The sequence below is a fragment of the Tupaia chinensis genome, unplaced genomic scaffold (genome assembly GCF_000334495.1).
Source record: "Tupaia chinensis unplaced genomic scaffold, TupChi_1.0 Scaffold000238_1, whole genome shotgun sequence".
NCBI classification, from domain to species: Eukaryota; Metazoa; Chordata; class Mammalia; order Scandentia; family Tupaiidae; genus Tupaia; species Tupaia belangeri.
Window position 1 is genome coordinate 2,013,157 of NW_006159716.1, and position 7,815 is coordinate 2,020,971.

The window sequence follows — 7,815 nt, forward strand, 5'->3', positions numbered from 1 at the left end:
GCGGCATGGCAGGTGGGTAGACAGGTAGCGGCAGCCCCGAGGGAGTGGGTGGGTCACGGATGGAAGGCCAGCAGAGGCACGGGTGGTGGATGGTTATGACCTCAAGGACAGGACCACAGGCCCAGGAGTTAGACTGCCCGAGTTGGAATCCCAGCTCTGCCGTTTTACTGGTGCGTAACTTTGGGTGAATGAATTGACCTCGCTGTACTTGTTTCCTGCTCTGTAACACGGGTGGGCTAAAAGTCCTTACGATGGGGTTGCCAGAGCACTCAGCGCAGGGCCTGGCACGGAGTAAGCCCTCCATGAACACAGCTATCCGCACATGTAGGTGGGTAGCTGCAGCGAGGGATGCTGGCTGGATGGGCTGCCCTGTCCCCATCCTCAAAAACCATGCGTTCCCTGCCTGCTTGGGGTCCTGTCTCCCTAACACCCCATTTGGCTGGCACCTCCCAGGAGGATGTCAAAAATCCCATGTGTAGGGGAGACATGGGCTTGTCCCTAGGGTTGGCAGGGGCAAGAGCGAAGGGGAGGACGTGGGGCCGGGGCCGCTAGAGCAAGCTAGGCTTCCTGCCCTCTGCCACAGGCTCGGGCTGGGCCTGGACTTACTTCCTTCTTGGCACTGCGTCACCCCTGGCTGTGGTGACTTCTGGACTTTGGGGCCCACAGGCAGATTGGAATTGGGGTGTTGATGACTTGTGCGGCTGTGCCTAGATGTCACACCCTGATGGTAATGACCCCTAATTTCCAAGGAGACCAGGAGGGACCGGGAGGGAAGGAGAGGGAGCAGCTGCAGTCAGGGCCTGCCCCACCTCCGCCCGAGCCTCGGCCTGGAAATCTGCAAGGGCCAGGGCCAGACGCACTTGGGAGGGAGGAAGTGGGAACCTGGCATCCTGGACGGAGTGGCCAGCACCTCTGGCTCTGGGGAAATGGGCCTGGCTCCCAGCCCTGGGACTGCGGGAGCCACTGGAGGGAGCCCGGGAAGCTGGCAAGGGTTTGGGGAAGCTATGACTTAGCACGCAGCCAGAAGGAGGTAAGACGCTGGGCCTTGCCAGGAGACCTGAGTGACCTGAGGCAAGTCCTGTCCCTTGTCCGGGCCTCGGTTCCCCTGTGTGTGCCAGGAGAATATTGGGTTACTCCAGCTCAGACCTCTGGTGGGGAGCTGAGTCTCTTCCAGGGAGTCCCCGACTGACCGGAGGACTGGGTCCTGCCAGCCACGTCCCCAGCCCAGGCCAAGCCGGTCTCACTGAGAACCTCAAGAGGAGGCAGCAGCCAGGAAGCTGTTCCTTGCAAAGGCCTGGCAGAGAAGTCATTTGTGTCTTATGCCACATTATTGCCTCATGCCCTCTGGACGCACCCAGTGTAGGTTCAAACCCCAGCCGAGCTACTTCTCAGTTGTTGTGACCTACACAAGTTACTTACCCTCTCTGTGCCCCAGTGCCTGGCCTGCCAAATGGGGATGATACATGGATTTATCTCAAGGTGTGAGGACTCCGTGAGTTTAGGGCAGGTGCCTTGAGCTGAGTTGTTATTATTTCTTGATTTTTAAAAATAATAATTTATTTAATTTTATTTATTATTATTATACGACAATTGGAGCAGAGAGAGTCAGAGAAAGAGGAAGAATGAGAAAGCAAGCTGTCAAGCCTGGGACTCGAACCTTGGTCAGCCATGTAGGAGTCCAGCATCCTAACCACCATGCCACCTGCCAGCCCCTATTATTTCTTTTCTTAAAAAATTATTCATTTATGGGACTAGCAGGTGGCAAAATGGTTATATCACTGGACTCCCACATGGCTACCACAGTTCAAGTCCTGGATCCAGAGGCTTGAAACTCACGCTGGGTATATATGCATGCTTGCGCAAGATCCCAAGAGGAGAATAGAGAAGGGATTATGGCGTGGCCATCTCCCACAGGGGATAAAAAAAAGGAGGGGGGAGGACCAGCAGTTGGTGTAATGGCCATGTCACTGGACTCCCATGTGGTCGACCATGGTTCAAGTCCTGGACACGGTGGCTTAAACTCATGCCAGGTGTGTGTGTGTGTGTGTGTGTGTGTGTGTGTGTGTGTGTGCACGAGCTCGTGAGAGGAGTATGAAGGAGAACAGTAAAAATATTTATTTATTTTATTTTTCATTATTACTAGTATGATTATTTTCATGTGCTATAGGGCATATGTGCTTACGAGAGAGATATGAGAGAAAACAACAGAGAAAGAGAAAATGAGAAAGCAAGTCACCAGGTCCGGCACTTGAACCATGGACTGTCATGTGGAAGTCCAGTCCCTTAACAACCACACCACCCTGTGGCCAGTGTTACTATTTCTAAACTCTAGTCCACACTGATTCAGTCCTGCCTCCTCCTTTGCTTGACTTCCCTGGAACTCTCCAGGCATGGCCTCATTTTATTCATCATCAAAGACCCTGATGGGATCCAGCCCAACGGTGCCCAGTAGGAAGAATGAGGCAAGCCAGAGCCGACTTGGAGCACAGGAGAATCCTGACCACCCCCCTGCCCCCCAACACTGCCACTCACTCGGCCCCCTCTTCTCTTCCCTTGAGGTTCAGGAAGATGGTTTTAAGTGTCCTGCTATCTCCAGTTCTAAGCTAGCCTGGTTATTTGGGCATTCTCTCCACTCCTCCTCACTTGCTGTGTGATTTGGGTAAATCACTTAACCTCTCTGATCCTTACATGTTTTTCCTTCGTTGGACATCAAGTGTGGAGGGCTGAGTTATCATACTCCTTGCTTTGTGGGCATCATCGTTCCTGACCCATGAAAGCCTCCTCTCTCTCTTTTTTTTTTTTTTGGAGAGGTTTTTTGCTATAGGGCATGTGCGCTCGCCAGACAGACAGAGAGAGACAGAGAGATAGAAAGTGAGAAATCACCCCCCAGGGGGGATGGCCACGCCGCAATCCCTTCTCCTCCATTCTTCTCAGGATCTTGGGCATGCACGCACACGCGCCTGGCATGAGTTTTAAGCCACCGGGTCTGGAACGCGAACCGCAGTCGGCTACATGGGAGTCCAGCGACATAGCCATTACGCTAACTGCTGGTCCCAAGCCTCCTCTCTTGTATTAATTTTCCCCCTTTATCTCCATTCTCCAACCACATTCCCCACCCACCCTAGCCAGAGGCAACCATTAGGATGTGCTTAATGAATATCTTCTTGTTCACACGTGTTCTTGTAAAATATATACTGTTTTGTGTGCAGGTAGTTTTTGTTTACATAAGTGGCATTGTGTGTTTTAGATCTCATTCTGTTGTTCCTTTGATCACGCCTTGCTCATTTTTTTAAAGTTTATTTACTCCATGAACAAGAGAGACAGACAGAGAGAGAGAGATACAGCCAAGATCCTGGATCCTGACGCCAAGCTCCACCCCCGGCCTCAGCCAGCCCGGATGGGGGCACACAAACCCAGCGTACTCAACCGGCAACCTCCCCACGTGGGTCTGCCTCGCAGGGTTCACGGGTGACCACGGCACCACCCAGCCTTCTCCCTGCTGTTAAGATCCGTCCATGTTGCTATATGAGCCTTTCGGTCCCTGCTTCCGGCTGCGGCATCATCCAGGGAGCGCTCCCACCATATTTCACCTCCCATTCCCCCAATGGTGGACTCCCAGGTGCCTCCAACTCCCCACCCCACAAGCGACACTGCACTGATGTCACATCCACGTCCTCTCTGTACCAGGGATTAGTCTTAAGAGCGGAATTGGCTGATGGCAGGATGTGGGCAAACGGCATTTGAAGTCTTTTCTCCACCCTTCTCATGGCTGTACTGCCCGTCTCTTCAGGGCTGACCTGCTCGCAACAGGCTCACGCGTGTCACCTAGTGGGCCCCACATGGATGAAGAAGGGATGCCCAGTGACGGTAGCTGCCGCTCCTCCCAGGTCTCAGGGAGAGAGGGAGATAAGCTGGGTTCAGGAGGAGCGACGTAGGCGTGAACCGGGGCTCGAAGTCCCAGTTCAAGGTTTCTCCAGCACATATGAGAAGTGTGTGCGGCTCGGCGATCCCTGAAGGGTAAGGACTGGGCTGAGCGTTCAGACCTCCCACAGTCAGAGTGCTGGGCCCGGGGCCGAGGAGACAGGTGTGCCCAGGAAATGCACACAGCGCTGGCTCGAGACTTCTCCCACTTCCTCCTTCTTTCTCCTCAGAGCTGGAAGGGCCTCCCCTCCACAGGCAGAAACAGCCAGCCTCCTGTGCTGTCCTCCTCTCTGTTAGCCAATGAGCACTGGAACGTGACCACACCGGAGCATGGGGTCCCGCCATCCCATTTTACAGATGAAGAACCGAGGCTCAGCAAGGCTCCTGGTCCCGTAGGAGCCTAGTGGGGGAGGCCCTGGAATCTGCATTTCCACGTCTCCCACCTCTATCCCACTCCAGCACTCTTTAATAAAACACATTCTGTGTTAAATTCTATGTTCTTTTTATTTGTTGAGTTTTAAGTTAAAACAAATGATACAGAGCATATCACTAAAAAGTAAAAACCCCACATGGAATCCTGACATTCATCTTCCTAGTTCTGTTCCCTTCCAATCTTCATTCCCAAATACATTTATAGTTGCAATCCACATAGAATTTCATGCTTTGGTTTTTGGTTTTTGTACTTAACAATACTTTTTTTTTTTTTGGAGAGGTTTTTGCTATAGGGCACATGTGCTCGCCAGGAAGAGAGAGACAGAGAGATAGAAAGCAAGAAATCACTCCCCAGGGGGGTGGCCATGCCGCAATCCCTTCTCCTCCATTCTTCTCTCGTGATCTTGGGCACACACGCACACGCACCTGGCGTGAGTTTAAGTCACCAGGTCTGGGACTCGAACCACAGTCAACTACATGGGAGTCCAGCGACATAGCCATTACACTAATCGCTGGTCCCAACAATACATTTTTCAAAATGTGTGCACACCCAGAGCTGGTCCTGTGGCCTAGGGGTTAAGGGTGCTGGATCCTACATGGCCCAGCGCATGGTTGGGATCCACAGCTTGGAATGCAGCGGCTTGAAAACACAAGGGGCACATATGCACGCATGCCCGAGGCCCTGACGGGCTGCAGAAGTGGAAGACAAGAAACCACGCCCCCACAATGCTTTCTCCCTCTCCTTCTCTCTCTCTGTCCCTCTCTGCTGAGCGCGCACACCCTCTGGCTTAACAAACACAAGGCCTGCACGTGCGTGTACAGGCACACACACGATTTCAGATTGTGGGATATGTTTTACAATGGGATGTTTTCACCCAGTCCTCAAGGTGACCTTGTAGACACCTGCCCCACCCCATCGCCGGGGCTGGGGTGGAATTTTCCTTCTTGGGGTTCTTTGTTGAACTGACACTGCCCGTGGCAGCTCTCATGGCCTCTCAGTTTTTGCTGCTCTCCGATTAGCACCTTCATGACTAAAGTCATGGTAGGGAAGGGCCGAGGGAGCAAGCAGGTACTGAGCACCGACCGGGAGCCAGATCCTCACTGGGTGCCTTAACTCGCTCTCTTCATTGACTCATTTTTTCCCTTTATGATAAAGGGAGGTGGGGGTGGGCAGCCTCCACAGGGCTCGGTCATGCCATGAGCGCCTTCCTCCAGGCCTCCAACTCATTGGCTCTTGGGCACTCACATCCATGCCTAGGGTGTTTCAGGCTGCCCGCCACAGGCAGAAACAGCCAGCCTCCTGTGCTGTCCTCCTCTCTGTTAGCCAATGAGCACTGGAACGTGACCACACCGGAGCATGGGGTCCCGCCATCCCATTTTACAGATGAAGAACCGAGGCTCAGCAAGGCTCCTGGTCCCGTAGGAGCCTAGTGGGGGAGGCCCTGGAATCTGCATTTCCACGTCTCCCCACTCTATCCCACTCCAGCACTCTTTAATAAAACACATTCTGTGTTAAATTCTATGTTCTTTTTATTTGTTGAGTTTTAAGTTAAAACAAATGATACAGAGCATATCACTAAAAAGTAAAAACCCCACATGGAATCCTGACATTCATCTTCCTAGTTCTGTTCCCTTCCAATCTTCATTCCCAAATACATTTATAGTTGCAATCCACATAGAATTTCATGCTTTGGTTTTTGGTTTTTGTACTTAACAATACTTTTTTTTTTTTTGGAGAGGTTTTTGCTATAGGGCACATGTGCTCGCCAGGAAGAGAGAGACAGAGAGATAGAAAGCAAGAAATCACTCCCCAGGCCCAGGGGGGTGGCCATGCCGCAATCACTTCTCCTCCATTCTTCTCTCGTGATCTTGGGCACACACGCACACGCACCTGGCGTGAGTTTAAGTCACCAGGTCTGGGACTCGAACCACAGTCAACTACATGGGAGTCCAGCGACATAGCCATTACACTAATCGCTGGTCCCAACAATACATTTTTCAAAATGTGTGCACACCCAGAGCTGGTCCTGTGGCCTAGGGGTTAAGGGTGCTGGATCCTACATGGCCCAGCGCATGGTTGGGATCCACAGCTTGGAATGCAGCGGCTTGAAAACACAAGGGGCACATATGCACGCATGCCCGAGGCCCTGACGGGCTGCAGAAGTGGAAGACAAGAAACCACGCCCCCACAATGCTTTCTCCCTCTCCTTCTCTCTCTCTGTCCCTCTCTGCTGAGCGCGCACACCCTCTGGCTTAACAAACACAAGGCCTGCACGTGCGTGTACAGGCACACACACGATTTCAGATTGTGGGATATGTTTTACAATGGGATGTTTTCACCCAGTCCTCAAGGTGACCTTGTAGACACCTGCCCCACCCCATCGCCGGGGCTGGGGTGGAATTTTCCTTCTTGGGGTTCTTTGTTGAACTGACACTGCCCGTGGCAGCTCTCATGGCCTCTCAGTTTTTGCTGCTCTCCGATTAGCACCTTCATGACTAAAGTCATGGTAGGGAAGGGCCGAGGGAGCAAGCAGGTACTGAGCACCGACCGGGAGCCAGATCCTCACTGGGTGCCTTAACTCGCTCTCTTCATTGACTCATTTTTTCCCTTTATGATAAAGGGAGGTGGGGGTGGGCAGCCTCCACAGGGCTCGGTCATGCCATGAGCGCCTTCCTCCAGGCCTCCAACTCATTGGCTCTTGGGCACTCACATCCATGCCTAGGGTGTTTCAGGCTGCCCGGACTGGGGATTTGAACTCACCTGCACTGTGGCTTCTAGCAATGCTACTCAACACACTACTACCTGGATTCTGACGGCACGATCCACGCCTAGCCTCAGCCACCATGGCTAGGCGCGCGCAGCCCAGCATACTCAGAAAGTCTCTAAATTTCTAGCCTCATTCAATCCTTTCTTTCTTTTCTTTCTTTCTTCCTTTTTTAAAAAATTTTCTAGAGGGCGCATGCACTCACAGAGACAGTGGAGGTGTGGGGGGATCCTCTCCCAGGGGAAGACCACATTGCAATCTCTTCTCCATTTCACCTTTTGGGATCTTGGGACACATTCACATATCCCTAGCATGCTCTTCAAGCTACTGGGTCTGGGACTTGAACTGCACAGTCAGCCATGTGAGAGCCAGTGCCTCGACCATCATGCCTCTGTTGGCCCTCTCGTTAGATCTTCTTTTTTTTTTTTTTTTAACTTTTATTTTATTTACTATTCTTATTATTTTTTAAATTTGCCATAGAGCACATGCACTCACCAGAGAGAGGCAGACAGAGAGAGAGAGAGAGAGAGAGAGAATGAGAAAGGAAGCCACCACGTCTGGGACTCAAACCGTGGTTGGTCATGTGAGAGTCCAGCACCCCAGCACCCCAACCACTACACCACCTGCTGGTCCCTCACTGGATCTTATATCTTTTTTTTTTTTTTTTTAGAGAATTTCTCTGTAGGCGGCCTTCGCT